Source organism: Zootermopsis nevadensis, unplaced genomic scaffold, assembly GCF_977971745.1.
Source record: "Zootermopsis nevadensis isolate Lab colony 2312 unplaced genomic scaffold, Znev_1.0 Znev_ptg000024l, whole genome shotgun sequence".
Lineage (NCBI taxonomy): Eukaryota > Metazoa > Arthropoda > Insecta > Blattodea > Termopsidae > Zootermopsis > Zootermopsis nevadensis.
The window spans coordinates 11,876,251-11,894,201 of NW_028259156.1; the positions used below are offsets into that span (position 1 = coordinate 11,876,251).

At 39.1% G+C, this 17,951-nt stretch overlaps 1 protein-coding gene and 1 long non-coding RNA gene across 4 annotated transcripts in view; one reads left to right on the top strand and one right to left on the bottom strand.

The window, feature by feature from the left end:
* Positions 1–788: 788 nt before the first annotated feature.
* Positions 789–1,361, bottom strand: LOC110831945 (uncharacterized). The gene is made up of 2 exons (XR_002543755.2): positions 1,201–1,361; positions 789–1,099 (listed from the first exon to the last, which is right to left on the bottom strand). It is a non-coding gene; the product is annotated as an uncharacterized LOC110831945 (long non-coding RNA).
* A 51-nt stretch (positions 1,362–1,412) lies between these two features.
* Sulf1 (Extracellular sulfatase Sulf1) overlaps positions 1,413–17,951 on the top strand; it is a 94,603-nt gene continuing 78,064 nt past the window's right edge. For all 3 annotated transcript variants that reach the window (XM_022068468.2, XM_022068470.2, XM_022068471.2), the window contains exon 1: positions 1,413–1,774. The gene's annotated coding sequence lies outside the window, so the exon portion shown is untranslated. The remainder of the gene's footprint in view (positions 1,775–17,951) is intronic.

The following is a 17,951-nucleotide window of genomic DNA, read 5'->3' on the forward strand; positions in this document are numbered from 1 at the left end:
TCACACCTCGTACCTCGCGCCTAAAACATGCTGATTAGATTACACACATTACGAATGTGGCAGAGAAGTTGCCGCAACAGCTCGGCGAGTTGTCTCCTACTTCCTGACTCATTGTCCTCATATTTTCCCAAGTATGTTGTTTAATTATTTTCCCTGGAGATATATCTTGAAAAATTGATTGCTTATTACACTCTCTTACGCTTTTACGTTACCCACCTAATAATACACAACAAACACGAAGTTACGTAAATAATTTAGGAATTCTACTTAGTCTTTACGCTGAGTCTAGCAGGCACTACAAATGAATAAATATATAGTTCAGTGATTATTTCTTGTGCATGATTTTCACTTGCACAGAGTCGTGTCACGTTTAATGTGTCAAATTTTACACATGTACATATAAATTGTTATATGGACCTATAGAATTTTCAGGTATGTCTGCTGATCTATCTCCATACAATATTTTATATCACCATATCTAAAAAATTCCTTCAGTCATCGCCATCAAACCGACAGCTAAATATCGCTTTGGAAGGGGCCCATAGAAATTAACCGGTACAAAAGTTGCAAATTTTTCGAATGACCCCTTACACATAAAATTGTAGAACCCTAAACTATGTCGGAATAATGGCTTTCCTGCATCAGAAGTGAAGAAAACTGCGACGTTATTATTGATGGTAGAAAATCAAAGTATGCATGGTGTTCTCGGGATTGCCTTTAATCAAGTCTTCAGATTGTTATCATACTGACAGATTTCGAACCAGGTAGCTTATGAATATTATGGTTAGTACGTTGGTAAGTTGTTTGATTTATTCTCAGGTTGTAGGCCTACAACGACATTATTTCAACAGCTAAGGTGTTATAAAGTTGAATTTATTATTTGAAATGAATATATTCAGATTTTGAAGGACTTTCGTTTGTATTACACTGACATTCATTTGCAGAGATCGAAGAAAACCCCTCAGTCAGGATGATCGACACTCGAGACGATTACTTCTCGAATTAAAGTTTACATTGTGTTTACTTGAGAACTGCAAGGCGAATAAATAGGCCAGTGGTGAAGAGGACGCCTGGGAAGTGAAGACAAATCTCGAGGAACCTAAAGCAGGAAGAACAGCTCCTTGGGCAAGATTCGAAACCACGACCTACCAAAACCGAAGCAGAAGTGCCAAGTATTTTCCATTTTGCGTTAACTCTTACCTGCTTCTCGATATTTTTATTGTCTTCATGAGATAAACAATCCACGTGGTGCTCTACAGTACAGCCCAAGCGTAAGAAAACACTGGCGTAACCGGTGTAAATAACAACATAAGTCGTGCTGCTGCTCGCACGATGCGCGTGCCCTGCTTCTTCTCCCCACCATTACCCTGTCGGAGAAAACCTGAACTAAACAGGAGAACTCGTTGACAAGTGACAAGCGAGGAGAAACTGGTTGCGAGAGTTTGCCTCGCCAGATATACTGCAGCTTTGGCGGGATTTGGTTCTGTTGCACGTCATATCGGGAACACGTGGTTTTTACTTGTGTTTCGAAGACATAAACTCAAAAAATTTGCAAATTAATTTGAAAGTAAAGTTGTGAAATAGTGCCAATGTTTTTAACTTTATCAGTTGGATATTTTCGTGTGTGATTTCTTTTCTGATACGTAACCTTACTCGTTGAAATATAAACGTCGATGACATTATAGTGCCTACCGTAGTTTTGGGCATTTTTGTGTTTGAAACAGAAGTCCAAATGGGTTCAGGGATGCCTTGACGGAAGAGAACTACTGAAGTTGTAAGTAAGCCCATAAGTTTATTTCATGTGAAGCTAGAATTGCAAACTATAAATGCGGGAACATGGTTGACTTGAATACCACTATTAGAACTCAGAGACGAACAATTTTGCGTACTGTACATTACGCTGACTATGTGATTCAACCTTGTTGGCATTTTATTTTCACATAACGTTTTCTATCGACGTTTTCAACATTCTCGTTTTATTCGTGCTTAGATATACTAGACCCAACACTAATCGTACCAAACCAAACTTAAACTGTCACAGAATTTGCATTTGTTGGAGAAATATGAAAGCACTGCACATACGAAAATAAGTATTTATTTGTTCAAAATACAACTTCCCATGAGCAACGTATCGTGTCACATCTTGAGAGTGAAAGAGGCACAAGTAGGGAAGTGCCTAAATTTTGTAAAATTTAAGTTGGATCATGTTTGAAATTGTATGGACTAAGCTATCGATTAAATAAATAGTGTGATGCCATTATGGTTACTCGATTAATTCAAGGTTATAACCGTCAAACATACATGACCAGTTTGTACCAGCACCAGCCCGGGTTGTAACGTAAATTGGGGGACTTTGTAGACTCTATAGATTCAGTATATCACGTTGGTCAGGGTCGATATTGTCGCTCAGTCGATACGAGAAATAATTATTTCTGGACAAGACTTTTTCTTCCCAGCGGTACACATGCCCATTTTTACGAAACATAAATTGAATAAAGTATATTCTTAAATGAGGAGAATTCACTATTTTAACGTAATAGTTTTCTGGCTTTTATTTTTATCGGTAGGAAATGTGTTTCGTTAATCCCCTCTGTCGGATCTGAGCCGTTGCATCGCTCCAAAATACCGGTCTTCGGGTTGACTGGGGCCATCAGAAGTAAGAGTGAAAAGCCGTTGCGACTGCTTCCAGGGAAACGAGGACAAGACCGAGGTCGAATTTATGTGACATGTGAAAAAAAGGAAAAGGATATGGCATTCTACAAAACCTGCTTATAACTGAATCTCGAGAGATCTGAACATTCTTCCGTTTTGCTTAACTATTATGTAAATAATATAAGACGGTACATAGGCCTATTCAACGCTATATGTAGGCTCATTATACAAAACACAGGTAGGCTATATTACACTGTTACTGAGCAGGACATAAAGTTTTCTGTTTTTGTTTCTTTAGCTCGTTTCTCATCTGCCTTTCTTTCTTCCTTATTTAGTTCGTTTCTTCCTGTCTGGGCCTATTAGGTTTTGCAAAAAAGTACATAATACATGACTCGGTGTGTCGTGAGGTACTGAATAATAATTTTGGGTATTGCCACGTGGGACAGTTGTGCTGTGTAACACGGAGTTTCGGTCTGTCATAGTTTATTTTATTTCTTCACGATTACAGCTTTATATAATCAGTGTTTTTAGGCCTGTTGCTTATCTCATTTCTTTGGAGTGGCCTTGGGTTATTTTATTTGCAGCATTGTGTCAGATTACAGTGGCTTTGGAACGTCACAGAATTAACTGTATTTAGAATTATGAGTTAGAAAGAATCAAACACACTGTGTCAGCTGTTAACTGGCCTTGAAGAAACTGGGAACACGGTAGAAGCGGTGGGAGGATAACATTAATATTGTGATGTAGGATCTGAGGTTCTTAAGGCGGTGAGTAAGAAGATGATTATTGTGAGAACCTGAAATTTCACATTATCACTGGTTGTCATCTGGGTTGAAGTTTACGGACGTTTCAGAGGTGCTTGGTGACTCCATGACCTGGCGATGAGATATAGCAAGCACATCTGAAACATCGCCTCAGTGAGAAACTGAAATCTCAACCCATTTTATATTTTGATACGGAAAGAAGGCAGATTAGATAATACGAAGCGAGAATAAATAACGAATTATATTTGCAGTTCTTATTGCATAATTTACGAAGGTGGAAGGTGGTGTTACTGACCTCCGTCTTGCCGCTTATACAAGGCTTCAAATTACAGTTGTTTACGGCAGGCATTACTTAATAGACCTGTATATTAAACTACTTCTTTATGCTGTCTAAATAATTCAAATGACTGAGCAATTAAAATGCCTTCAGACAAGATTGAATCTTTGAATCATTGTGGGTTTAATTGAAATTGGGCACAGGAGGCAGGACATCATAAATAATCTCGAGGCTGTCTTTCATATATTATTGAAATCACTATCACAACTGAAATCATCCATTACAAAACCCGGAAATTTGTTTTGGTGTTATCCATTTCCTAATTGGAAAATTTGATCTGAATTATCTGTTCTCGAAAAGGAAAATTCGGTGTTTTAGATCATCCATTCCCATTTCCGAAACTCGAAACTTTGTTGTTTTGCTATATTGTGGCAAATATGATAGGATAGCATAGTTGTGACTTAAGAATTAGAAGGGTTTGGAAGTGGCCATGGCGTATTTTAAGGCACAAGGCCTGTCTTGACATTTGCCTTGAGGTCGTTAGGTCGTTAGGTTAGCTGGTCTCGATCAACATTCGAATCGGGATTCTGCTTATCTCAATATCAACCCGCCATTAATTTCGCAAGTGGTAAATAACATGAAGAAAATACCCAGCAAGGCAAGAAGATTAAAACAGCAGAAACTGAACGACAAAGAGATTAATAACAAAAGAGACATGAAAATATATAGCTCTGTGACAGATAATCAGCGTGTTTGCATTTTTATAAAGTACATATGTCCTTCTAGCCACTATCCGCCTTACAACCTAACTTTACCACCGAGTCATAAATTACTTAAAATGTTCAAAGATACACAGCGACTTGTGGGGTTGACACGTGCGTTGAGATGGGTAGCTGAGATAATAAATAGACAGATCGCAGTAGGTATACTTCAAATACTGAAGAACTGCAATATAACTTAGTATTTCAATTTGTTACAGACCGATGTAGTGTGTAAAGTCTGTTCTCTTTGCCACATGCGGAAAAGTTACTTTTTGCAGCCCGGAAACGACCCAACTACATAGACCTACCCAGTCCTACTAAGGACGTGTAAGATGCTGCTAATATCTAGTTCTTTGTAAATGTTTACGTCGTCATACATTGGCTGTTATGGAGCAAGTATTATAATCACAACAACATAATTAGCAAAATAGTGTATTAAATTCTCATTTCTAATGTAAAACGAGTCTTCGGCACATGTGTTTTGGATTACTGGTTCTGTTTACTGCAGCTTTGCTACAGCTGAGTAGTGAATGTGAGTTAAATCCACTTTACATGTGTTTAATACGCGGCTTAACACTTTCAGAACACCATTCAGTTTAGGATATCCTGTCAGAATCAACATTAACAATTATATTCTATTTATAAAGTATGTTGAAGTAATTGCCAATAATTTTTAACTGTTCAATAACTTTGTAGTAGGTCTAATATAATCTACTTGGTCTCGTAAGGTTTTTCGGTACGCGGTCACTTCGAAATATTCCATCAAGCTACAGAGTAGAATGAAAATACCCACCCGTACACTAACATGAATGTAAGAGAAAGGCGAATGACTATGAAGGACGTTTTGTCTGAACTCATAAAGCTTCCGAACACAAGAAAAAGGGATCCGGGGTAGCTCAGTCAGCGTAGTGCTTGGGCTGCGAGCTGAACGACCGGGCTTTGATTTCTGAAAGGGCAAGATTATTCTCGACGGCCAGACCTGCATGGGAGCCCACTCAATTTCCCATCTGTTTGGTACCCGGGCTTTTTCCTGAGGGGTAAAGCGACCGGGGCATAATGCTAAACGCTAACCTCCATCTAGTGCAGAGGTTAATGCTTTGAACTATACCTCCACTTCTCCATACGCCTGCATAGCGTGGTGCTTAATTAAGCACCGCGACTTCACCCTATACGGAAGAAAATTCGGACTAAGAATTTTGAAGATGGCTGTCTTCTGGGTTGTAGCACCGTGTAGTCTGGTAGAAGTTTACCGGCGACTCAGAGGTACTTGCTACCTCCATTATCAGGGCGTATTCCTCTTTTCGTATTCAGATTAGAAATATGGCACGACTCTGCCGAGAGGTTGACACTCATGCTTTGTATTCTGCAGGTCCCGACTCCCGAGTTTGAATCTCGACCAGGATACCGACTAAACTGATTGACGTTTTTCGTAGTTTTCCGCAGTCTCTTCAGGGAATGCCTGGGTAGTACCTTAAATTAGGACTTGATAGCTTCCTTTCACATCCTTTATAATTTATTATTTATTAATCGTCTTGTCATTCGACGCTAAATAGTCTGGGCTACTGACAGTAAATAAACAAAAAATAACAACAAATACACGTTAGTAACTGAACAGGAATTATTGAAATTAAAGGATTCTATCGAAGGGGATATTCTATGTAGGGCCTATGTTGTCAGTTGTTTGCATATAAATATGTGTGGGTATAGGACATTTCCAAGGATACTCAGTCTCCGTTTTCAGGGGGTATGGAAGGGTGCCTGCTTTATGGAGCCGTTTAGATAAGCCATTCGTTATCACAAGGCACTGAAGCATGTTTTATATAGAAAAAACAGAGTTACATGTTTCAGTGAAGAAGAAATTAATCAAGGATTGTGGTGTGTCTCAACAAGGAATAAAGACGCGTAAGATCAGACACAGAGAAACATCCACAAGAGAATAAATATAGAAACCGCTTGTGATCTCCGTTTGTACCGAGTAATAAGAATCAATTTATCTCACATTCTCTTTGCTCTTGACTTAGACAAGGAAACAAAAACTGAATAACCAACTTAAACCCTGAAGATGGAGGCAACATGTTCCTCCAAATTGGTGGTTTATAACCAGAAGATGGTCTGAATATCCATTCAAGGAAACTACCGCTTTCCTCCAGTGTTTCGTGGAAGTGTCTTCTTTTTTACATTGTACGCATGACAACTTGACCGACTTCAGTCCATGATGAGAAGTTTTTCTCTCTCTGACACTTTGAAACACAGAAGCCATTCTGAGCAGAAGTTGCTCATGTTCTAGCGCTAGAAAACTCGTAACATTGAGAGGACAAAAATAAGCAGGCTTTCTTCTAAGAACTAGTCAACCCCCATGATTCGGAGTCGTCGTGGTAACTGTTCCATCAGTGAAAACAGCGTTCACTGCTGGAGCGCACTGTTATTCAAAAATTAAAACCGAGGAGCGCACAATGGAAACAGACGCCGTTGTCAAAAGATTAGATCTATCGATTGGGCCCAACAGAGTAGGTTTTACCTGAAGACGGAGATAGAGTCCCATCTCCGAAACGTCGTTCAATTTTATTATTTTATTAGACGATGGATAATATCCAAGAAACTTTTTATTTGAAACAAATTGAATTAAGTAGGCCAACTGTATGTCAGATATATTATAGACCTGTAGCGTCGAATAAGATGGGAAGATGGCCATGATTGCTGAATAACTGAGGATTTGGAAGGAGAATATTGTGGCGTGCTTGAAGGGAGGCTGTATCTGGGCGTTCGCCAGAAGAGACTTAGGAAAACGTGAGAACCTTGGGTCAGGATAGTCGATAACCTAGTGAAGATTCGAACAGGTTGCCTTTCGACTGTAAGTCACATGATCTTTTCCGTTTCTTTTCCACTCGAAGGTCTTCCCCATTACATATCTCCGACAAGTGAATTTAATTCATTTTGTGTTTCTTAGCGTTGATGTATAAATGCGTGGACTGTACCCAATTTAATCTGTAGTAGTTTCTTGCTTGGAGTTGAATTCCCCCATGTGGCCTGCATAATAATATTCTAATCTGAAACTAATTGGTTATTTCCGAAGACCTCATCCAGAATTAATGGGCACAGAGTTCAATGAATAAAACGTCTCTCTTAAAGGGTTGTGGGAGACAGAGATTGTCGGTGTTGTTTAAATTCATTGTGCCATTTATTCTTATTAGGCCTAATTATTCGGGAATTCAAACGAAATTTACGAATTTAGCCCCATTGACACATATTTTAATCACCATAATCACAGAGAAAACTGGTATAGTGACAGCCTTCTAGACTCGTAATTGGGAGGCACGTAGCTGGAATCTAGAAGTACATCGCCTCCGATGTTTTCCTTGCCGTTTCATGAGCTGAGATAGCTCGGGGAGTGTAATGACTGCTTATGGACGAGGCGGACGAGGTTCGATTCCCGGGCATAGCAGGAATTTTTATTTCACTGCCGCGTTTAGATCTGCTCTGGGGCCAATTCATCAATTAGTAGACCTATTAGTTGCTGTTTCCCGGTCGGTAAAGCTATCGGAGCTTGAAGCCGACCACTGATATTTGTTTAGTGTCGATGTTAAGAGTGCCAGGATCTTAACATTACGTCCGTTACATCATAATCATGTGGCGATTAAACAAACTAACAACTTTAAAATTTTCACCCATTGCTGTCTCTTTCGACGCAGCTTGTAGCAGCTGGTTCAAGCCAATCGTTTCTCCTACCCCAATTAAAACACGCAGGTTGTACGGTGTATACATTCTTTGCTAATTCTCTGGATACGGATTCTGATGAACGAGCAGTACAGTGACGTGTGACTTTCCAAGCCTTTTTCGTTTCGTAGGCAAGTTACAATTATTTTGCGTCTGTGAGTGTACCGCATCCTTCTCTTTAATCAGTATCTGTCACTTTTAGTGTGTAGCACGGACACTCATGACATTACAGATGTGGGTGTCCTAAAGTGACTTCAATAGATAATATGCATTGCATTACGTAATTATAGTGACAAGTTATGTGTCCGGTGCAGAGACGTCGTATCCCAGCCCAACGGTGCTGTAGCAGGACTTGGTCACGAAACAGAGATGTGAGGGCATTGTCCGACCTTCGTGCTGTGTAATGCATTTTAACATTACCACTTTCCTTTTTCTTTTTTTGGTTCTCTCTCTCTCTCCGACTGGACCTTTTAGGCTAAAGGCATATCCAGTGACTTAAGGGCAAGGGAGTCACATCTTACAAGCATGTCTACACGTAAATGGAATGCTAGTTCTAACATTGCATTAACCAGTACACATATCAGAGAAACTTTTATAAAATCCTGTGATTCCCGGAACTGAATTCTGTTGTTATATTAAATAGAAACGCGACGAAGAGTTAGTGGAAAACATTACTTTTAGTAAGTTTAGTTGAGAAATTACAGTGTTTCTAACCAAGCGAGATATCTCGTGCGAAACACGGAAGGGTTTAATCCTAGCGTCATGTGTGAGGAGGTAGGATACAGAAGTGTGTCTTCTTACCAGCGACTCTGTGAACCAGTGTATGCTGATGAATGATTGTCAGCTGTTTAGATTGTGGGTCAGGGTCAATGTAATAATATATATATATATATATATATATATATATATATATATATATATATATATTATATATACTTTCGGAAAAGCAATTGACGTAAGCAACTTGGTGTTTATCTTTTGTATTTGCAATTAAGTCTATCACCAATCGCGTGAATGACGTTTCTGAATTTATCCTTAATGTGCAAAACCGCCCCTGTCTAAGGTCAGGTCAGGTCATGTCGAAAATTGGAGGGTTGCAAGTTCTTTGCGTATCAAAGTGTTCTGTGCCACTTCGTTGGTTATAAAGTGCCGAATTCTGTGTTTTTGCTTTAAATGTAGTCATAAATATAATTGTATGCTTTCGTTGCATGAACTGCATGCATGAAGACGGCTTTCTTCTAGGCGTGTAGTCATCAGGGCGATGAAGGAAGCAGCAAGTACCTCTGAAACGTCGGTAAACTTCTACCATACTACGCCGCCCAACAACTCAGAAGAGATCTGACATCTGGACACTGTTATACCTGAAAAGAAAAGAGATTTTTAAGCAACTTCTGTCAGAGCTGCAGAGACCTCATTATTAAGACTGAATACGGATCTGATTTCGCCGACTACAGTGCTTGATAGTTGTTCTGTTATCTTCTTCCAAAATGTTCGAGGTCTATCAACCAAGTGCATATCAACGGACGACTTTTATTCAAGAGTATCTCGTTCGAATTACTTCCTGGACTCTGTCATGTTTGAAATCGTTTGGTGTTCTCTGAGAATGTGTCGTTTATCGAGGACCTTCGTAACACGTTTCTCTTAAGGCGCCTGTTAACCTTAGCCTCTGTCTTCTTTTCGTCGCAGCCGAGTGGTTAGCACTCCTGTTTCGACTTCGGGAGTTCCGTCCTGAGTCTCGGTCCAGAAACCGGATGTCCTGTTCTCGTCAGCATCGTAAAGAAAAGAACGAATGTAGACACGCTGTAGTAAAGTGTAGCATACATTCTTGTTTTGTAACTTTAAACACGCACACTGTAGGATTTCAGGTAAGCCTACTCTTATATTTCCTAAAGTTCAGTCCTCCAATTTGCAGCAGCCTCTGGCTCTCTTTTACCGCGGATTAAAACTAGACCGTACCTCTTCCCTCCCAACCGTATTTCGCGTGAGAGTACTCATTTATCCTTGTCAGATCCAAGTTTCGAGAAGAAGTTAGTTTCTACGCAGTCACGGTTTTCTGATCGGCATAATTCTAAGACAATTAAAAATTGTTTTTTATCATATTTCTCACTTCCTCAGCGTCCTTCGCCTTTGTCGTCTCATTCTCCTTATTAATGTTGTCCTTCATATTCTAAACATTTCTCTTATTCCTTTCATGTTACTCCACCTATATCTTCTTTATATTTTCTTTTCTCCATCATCATCCATCGTGTTTCTTTCCATTAAGCTGCTTTCTTCTATTTCCTTCATCTTTGCCTTCTTCTTCTTCTTCTTCAGTGACGTGACACGTATAATTGCGCATTCAGGGTGTGATACGTATTAAAAGGGGCAGGAGGTCCTATCCGTAATGATCGTGGGTTCCACAAGGTGGGCTAGTACTTGTTGAGATAAACAAAAAGGTTACAATTGTGGACAAAAGGAATTAGTCCTTAGCTCTGTGGACTTCAACATTAACAGCAAATATTTTTTCTTTCTCCCGTGTAGAGATGGGTTGCTCATCTGAGTAAACACGGAAACCACACACAATTAGCAGTTTAATTACCACGGAGGCTAATGAGACTAATTAACGCTGTTCTTCTTACCAAAATGTGTATTTCCTTCGCTGACTGCTTGTTTTTATCTTTGAATAATTTTGTATTTCCACATCTTATCTTCAAGCTTCTATCATTCGCTTTAAGAAGTGTTACTGTTTTTGCAGTACTTCAGCTGTAACGCATTCATGACCCGGAATTAATGCGAAGGAAAATGACCTGCTAGTATTTTTCTTGATTCAATAGTTTAAATAACGCCTCCTGTCGTTTGTTGTCTATTGTTTCTGTTATTTCGACTACTTTACATATCAAGTCTGCCAAAGAATTTGTTGCATAGGCGTAAGTTTTGCTTCTTTCCCAATTACAACATTTTGCATCTATTACTTTGGTTACGTCTATAAAATCCCACGTGTAAGATCCTTTTCTTCTTTTGGTCATGTTGTATAATTTTATTCAGGATTTATTTAATTAGAATCTCATCCCAATTATCGACTGTGAGAACGTATTTATTATTTTTCTTAAGGACGATGGCTTGAATCTTCGTGCAAACTGAGACCGGCTTCTTCCAAATTCTTAAATTCTCATCAGTCGTAACCATCTTGCAATTAATTGCGGTCACAGGGATCAATAAATATTCCACGTCGTGTGAGTAAGACTCAAAGTCGTCGGCCACGCGAGCTGAAAGTTAAGAAGACTTATTGAGCAGGGTGTAAAAGCTTCGAGTTTATTAGTTAATTGCGGGGGACAGACAAGCGCTGGTGTGCTTTCTGATTCACAAAAGCCATATTAACTCTCTGAAGCCTAATTTTACCTAAATAAAATGTATACATCCAGTTCCTACCGCAAAGAAAACACAACGCGTCTCCGTCACAGAGATTTAAGTTGGTGAATGTTGTTAGGGGTATAATCACTGTTCAGTCTGAGAGTCGTACTAAAGCTCCTGCATTTACGTTAGTCCTTTTAGTGGAATCGACAGGAACGTTCAGATGCACCCTTAGATAATTACATCGAAGGATATGTTTCACACATCGGACGGGCATTGCAAAACTGACAAGTTTCTCGAATTTTGTTTCATGTGCACCTAAACAAGAAGTGTGCTTGAATCTATGGCGTGATGCTAGCAGGAGCTATAATTAAATTAGTTTAAAAGTTGTACAGTTTCTGTGCAAAATTTACAATAGTACAGATTCCTATTATACATTGAATTCATATTTCATATTCTCCTCGTCAATGTTTCATTAGTTATCGCCATCAGCCCGGTATCTAAATATACACTTCTCGCAGCGGCGAACTGTTTCACGTTCTGCAGAGTTTGATATAATATTACAGTCTACTACAATTGGCAAAGATAATTTCTATCAGACTGACCTCGTTTCCTTAAGGTAAAATACACAACAATCACGTTACATTTTCTTGTTTATTATTGTGTTCACAAAACACGAGGGGTCTACAAACACAAGTTGAAGGTGGATGTTTTTGTGAGTGAAAATATACAGAACGACAGCGTTTCCAAATATTTCGAATAAGGTACTTAAATTAACTGAGGGTGTCCAAGAGAACAGATCAGAATCACTGAGAAAACCGTATTTATAATATAATCTATGAAATTTGAAGGCAGTATTCCCTGTGCTTAAAAGAGCCTAGCAGTCCAGACAGCGTCTGGTTGTCATGCTTCGAGTTCCCATTATAAACGAAAACTCAGACGTCCCTCCCTTACCTACCAGGTGTAAAGATAGATTGTCCACATGGTGTGGAGTAAACATCTGCAGCCCCAGTTTTATTTGTTTAACAAAGAGCTGAATTTTATAGGGCTTAATGGTCTTCCTGATGGCACTAACCCTGCCTGTTATTAATTCACCATAAGCACAAATCCATAGGTTCAGCGATTGAATGTAACTAAACTACACCCTGAGGAAAATCTAAACAAAAAAGGAGAATGATACACAAAGGAAGTGGCCTAAATATCTTTCTTTGTTTAATCGTTTTATCTCTTGTCACCTCATGGCCAAGTCTCACTACGTATTTTACTACTACATTAACCATTTATTTCAACAATACCAAATTTTTGTTCCTTTGCTGAGTAACGTTGGACTTACATTACGAATACACTTCAACCAATCACACAAATTTGATTTCTCAGTTACCCAGCTTAGTGTATTTGACCTGATTATTAATTTTGTTGCAAATAAGACTTCCCCCCGTTTGAATTGTTAATTATTGTCTCTGGTCTTGACTTAACGAACCCTTGGAAAGAGAAGGGAGTTGTGTTGGTCCAGTGCTTTAAATAATGACAAATTTCAGTCTTCAAGGCCTGAATTACAGATGTTAAAAGCAGACACACAGATTTAAAATTATACAGGAAATAAGGAACATTGCACGGCAAGTTTGTTCTCAGCTATTATTTGCAAGGGGAGTGGACAAACAACCACAATTCGCACTATATTCGACAGCAATATTTCTCGCCGACCATTCCCTGGACTCCTTCATTTTATTATTATTTTATTATTTTAGTGTTCTGTCTGACGACAGGTCCGTATGAACAGGATCCTTCCATCCTTTTCTCGGACTGGGACCTGTTCATATACGTTCTTGGCAGATGATCCAGAAGTGGTTTGCCATTGCCTTCTTCTGTGTGTGAATGGAGTAATTGTTGGGATGCCACGGAGAAACCGGGGAAGCCCCCGGAGGAAAACTCCGTGTTGCCTAGACCACGGCCTTGCCCAACACAAGTTTAAAATTCGGGCACCGCCGGGAATCGAACCCGAGAGCCCAGGATTACAAGGCCAGCGTTCTAACCGCTAGACCACATACAAATTAAAAATAACGTTAGAAGTTAGAATTAACATTACCCTTAAAAATAAGTAGACTTAAAGGAATTTAATGTAGATATCATACCAGAAAGTCACGAACACGAAAAAGAATAGGCTTTAATACCAGACTAACATTCTCAATTCTGTCTAGAAGCATAAATTATTTTCATAATCAGTGTAGTGTAGATTTTCATAGGACGCTACGAACTTTTAATTTCAAACATGTAAAACTTGATACTGATGGTGGCTTGTACACAAACCGCTGCTAGTTCCTGGCAAACAGTAATGCAGGGGTAGTTTCACGACGAGTGTTGGTGGGGTTTCAACTGTGTTTAAACTTTTCGCAGTTTTTAAGTTTATATGTATATAAATTTTTAGTAAGCGTTGCGATTTGTAGAAACATGACATGGCAATGCTATTTTAAATTAGTAATAAATGATAATTAAATGACGACTTATTTGAAGGTGGATTCAAGTGCTATACCTGACGTTGTTGTAATTCGCAGTCAGTACTTCGGAAGTACTGGTATGAGAAATTTAATTACATTCCTGAAAATATTACTACTGTTCACATCTTAAATGTTGTTAAAGTAAGAATTTGAGGTGGCGTCTGGCTATGACCTTGATTTTAGAGGTCAATGATTCCGCAGTACGGAGTCCAGTCTGACCAGTTCGTGAATAATTGACCTTTCAGAAAGAAGGTGTTCTTGTGCGTTCCATGTTCTTCCCTAGGCCTATAGGGTGGGAATACTTGTGCAAAGTTTTATGCATTCATGAGTAGTTGGGGCATTAAGTACGGTATGTGTTTTGTAAAACTCTTTTGCAAGTGTACAATATGGCCAAGCCTATGTGTTTGCTAAGTAGTTAAAAGGCACGCCTCAGTGTTTTTCTTCTTTCTTCAAGTAACTTCGCCATTGACTGCCTAATCATAGGCAGGGATTATAGGTTAAAATTGGCATTCATAATTTGACGAATTCGCTGTGGGCACAAACACTATTTCATAAAAAAATTTGAAGACCCTTAGATGCATGGGACCGGTTTGATCTGATACAACTCCGATTTAAAATGGAAAACTTTGCAGTTGATCGGTTTCGTAGGTTGGTTTTCTTATGTATTTGGTGTACGGTAAAAACGGCTTAAGGCAGTACACACTGCTTTCGATTTAAACCATTTATTGTCTTCGTCAAGAAAGAAAGGAATGAAGAACACAGTGGATGAAGGAAAGAAGACTCTGTGAGGAAGAAGGGGGGAAATGAACCGATTTCTCCCGTAAACGCCCTGTAATAACATAGTACGAAAACTGAAAATGTTGGACGCAACTGTCACTTATCGGCTCCCGGCTAGAACTGCATGATCCACCGCCACGCGCTACAAGGTGTCTCTATACGAGTCATCTATCGCTCCATGAAACAATAAAAACGACAAATGGAAAAAAATAGCAGTTCTTACTGGGAACTGAGAAGTGAGCATCTCCGTGTGGTGAGAATAATTCTCATTCAGCTGGGATGTGCAACAATGACTTACGTGATTCGGCTTGAAAAAAACCTTTGAAATGACACTGAATTCCAAAGAGTACGCCTATAAAATCTTGTCTTGTAACAGACCCAGCCTGTTGATTCACCAGCCCACCACGGCTACGTAATTATATCATAGGCGAACAGCGTCATTGACGGATAGCGCATTATTATTTATTTCGGACGGGGCCACTGGTATTCAGAAGGAAGAGGTTTCGAATCCTGGGCAAGTATCTGAAAGTCTTATTGAAATTGTGATTTTTTTCTCTGTTTGATTTGCCGAACATTTGTCTAGTAATTTAAAACCGATTGTGCAGCTTTCTTCTCAGTACCTCCCGATGTATGACTCATGCACGATCGTCCTCTTGTAACTATTCGTATTTTCTACGACGCAAGACCTCGCAGTGCCCGTAATATAATTAAATAACCGCGTGGCCGTAGAAAGGTGCGTCATCTTAACTTTTCGTTTGCTGTCCGATTAGGCACACAACGTGGTCTATGGGGTATTAGATATTCCTTTCTGTCTGGGAAATGCCACGAGTGAAGCGTAAGGGGAGGGGGGATGTGATGTTGGCTCGGGGTGGAAGGAGGGTGAGACGATAGCCTTGGGAGAATATTCTTATCTAATAATTTGCGCTATTATCCTAAGTAAAAATATTCAACTCACTGCTCCATTGAGTTACAGGAAAGCTTTGGCACTTCATAGGCATTTGCAGTTAAGTTAGAAAGAGTGGAATCTTCCCATTTCTTTACGGTCGACGAGGGTTCGATTCCTCTCACCCTCTCTGAGGCCCACCCAGTTTCCTACCCCTTGTATACTTCAGCCCTTTTCCGAAGGGGTTCAAGGCGACCTGTTCCGTCAATTTAGCGATCAAGTTAAGAATGCATGGAACTTTCCCTTCATTGGATAGCTGTACCTTTTTTGTTACTTGTGTGGAGTAAATCACATAGGACGACGACAGCACTTTTATTGTGATCTCATAATTATTATTGGGTTCATGAAATTGTCTTGGTTTGAAGCTTTGTAAAAAAAGAAGAACGCCTATTCTAGGAACTGCTGTGGGGATGACTTAAGAAAGACTTGTCTGCTCCCGCAAAATCTTCGAAATACAAAGGCGTCGCGGTCCGAGATTCCATTTGTTATCTACGTATAGGTAAAGAAACAGAACAGCCTTTATACAAAGCACTGAAACGCTAATTGTGCTACTGCATTCTTTCGGTAGTCCATTCCCCTACCCAGGTAAAAGTTACTTAGTAGCTGCGTAATGCATTTGCTTTGTGTCTGACTGCAGACTTTTATCACGTGCTGTCTTGCACAGACACGCTCAAAATGTATTAACCTTGGATTCAGTTTTTAAATATATTTTCTTATAAGTGGTTTTTAAGAGCAGGATATTCAAAAACAGCAGGTTCTGACCTCTAGCTTCCTTCAAACGCGTCAATCTACGACAAGTTTAAGATTACGAGACCATTCAGCTTTCATTAGACGTCGTTCTGTTTGAACCAAAGTTACACATTCCAGACTGAAGATGACCTGGGCAGATTGGTGTAGCATTAACCCCATGGAGTAGCAATAGATAGGTATCCGATTCGAATCTAGGCCAAGTTACCAGGTATCATAATTGAGGATTATGTGGTTTTCCTCCATCTCCCCCACGTGAGAGCCGATTCCTAGAAAATCCTTAAATATTCAGTATTCATGATCAAAATCACTTTTGACGCCATGTAACTTGTTTGGTTAAACTGATGTTAAATAAACCAAGAACCAGTTACTGTTCAAAGTAAACCATTTTAACTAATTACGAAGATACGTAAATGGTTAAAGACAAATACATCACAAGTTATAAAAATATATTAAATATATTATATTGTATCTTCATCCGTTGTTGTGACACAACAACGGATGAAGATACAATATGAAGGACGAGAAAATGATAAGAAAAATGAAAACTAAAAAGCATTAAAAATCAGTAATTCAGTTAAAAAGTTTATAACATAACACCTGATGACGGCTCTATGATAGCCGAAACATATCGTAAATGTTCCATATGTAAATCGAGTACTCGATACGGAACGAAAAATGATATTTTAATCTTTTAATTATCTTATATTGTGATTGACGGCCAATTTTAATATATTTTTAATACTATTTAATAAATCACAATATGACGCACCTACAATATCACAAGTTCTGTCAAAATAATCGTAGAGTTGTTAGACCCTCTTTTCAGCATGTACCTAATTACCCTGTTCTTCAGCATATTTGGTCCAACGATTCCTAGTTACATGAGTACAGTCCCTATGCCATTTTTTCATGACCTTTTTTTACTTCATTATTCACCTTTCGTATGCATTTATACCAGTGTTCATTCTTCGGTTGTTCCGGATACGATCTGCTGTTTGATCTCAATACGTGTTAATCGATCGCCACCCAGAATGCTCATGAGCACTTTCCCGCCTGTCTAAAATTCTTATACACATTCGAACAATTCCATTTGCCTCATAGAGTTATTGTCTTCTTCCGTAAAATTCACTAGTTTTTACACCTCTGACCACAAAAGTGCTGTTTCTTCTTTAGCGCATTCTGTTATATCAGCATACAGCTTAATCGTGCCACTGTATCATCACTATTGAAAAAAAATTAAATAAAACCCAACTAGGTGAAAAGAAGGAAGGTTCATAATGTCTCTATCTTCCCTTTTTTCAGTGTTGAAAATTCCACGTTTGGGGTGAACTAAAATCATCTTTACTTGCGACTGTTGAACGTACATAAATGAGTCGCCGTATCAAGGTTTCGTTGAATATTGAATAACTCTGTGCAGAAACATTCCTTCAGAGAGGTTGGGAGGGGCTAGTTCTGAGTGTGACTCTGGAATGCTGCGCACTTAAGTTT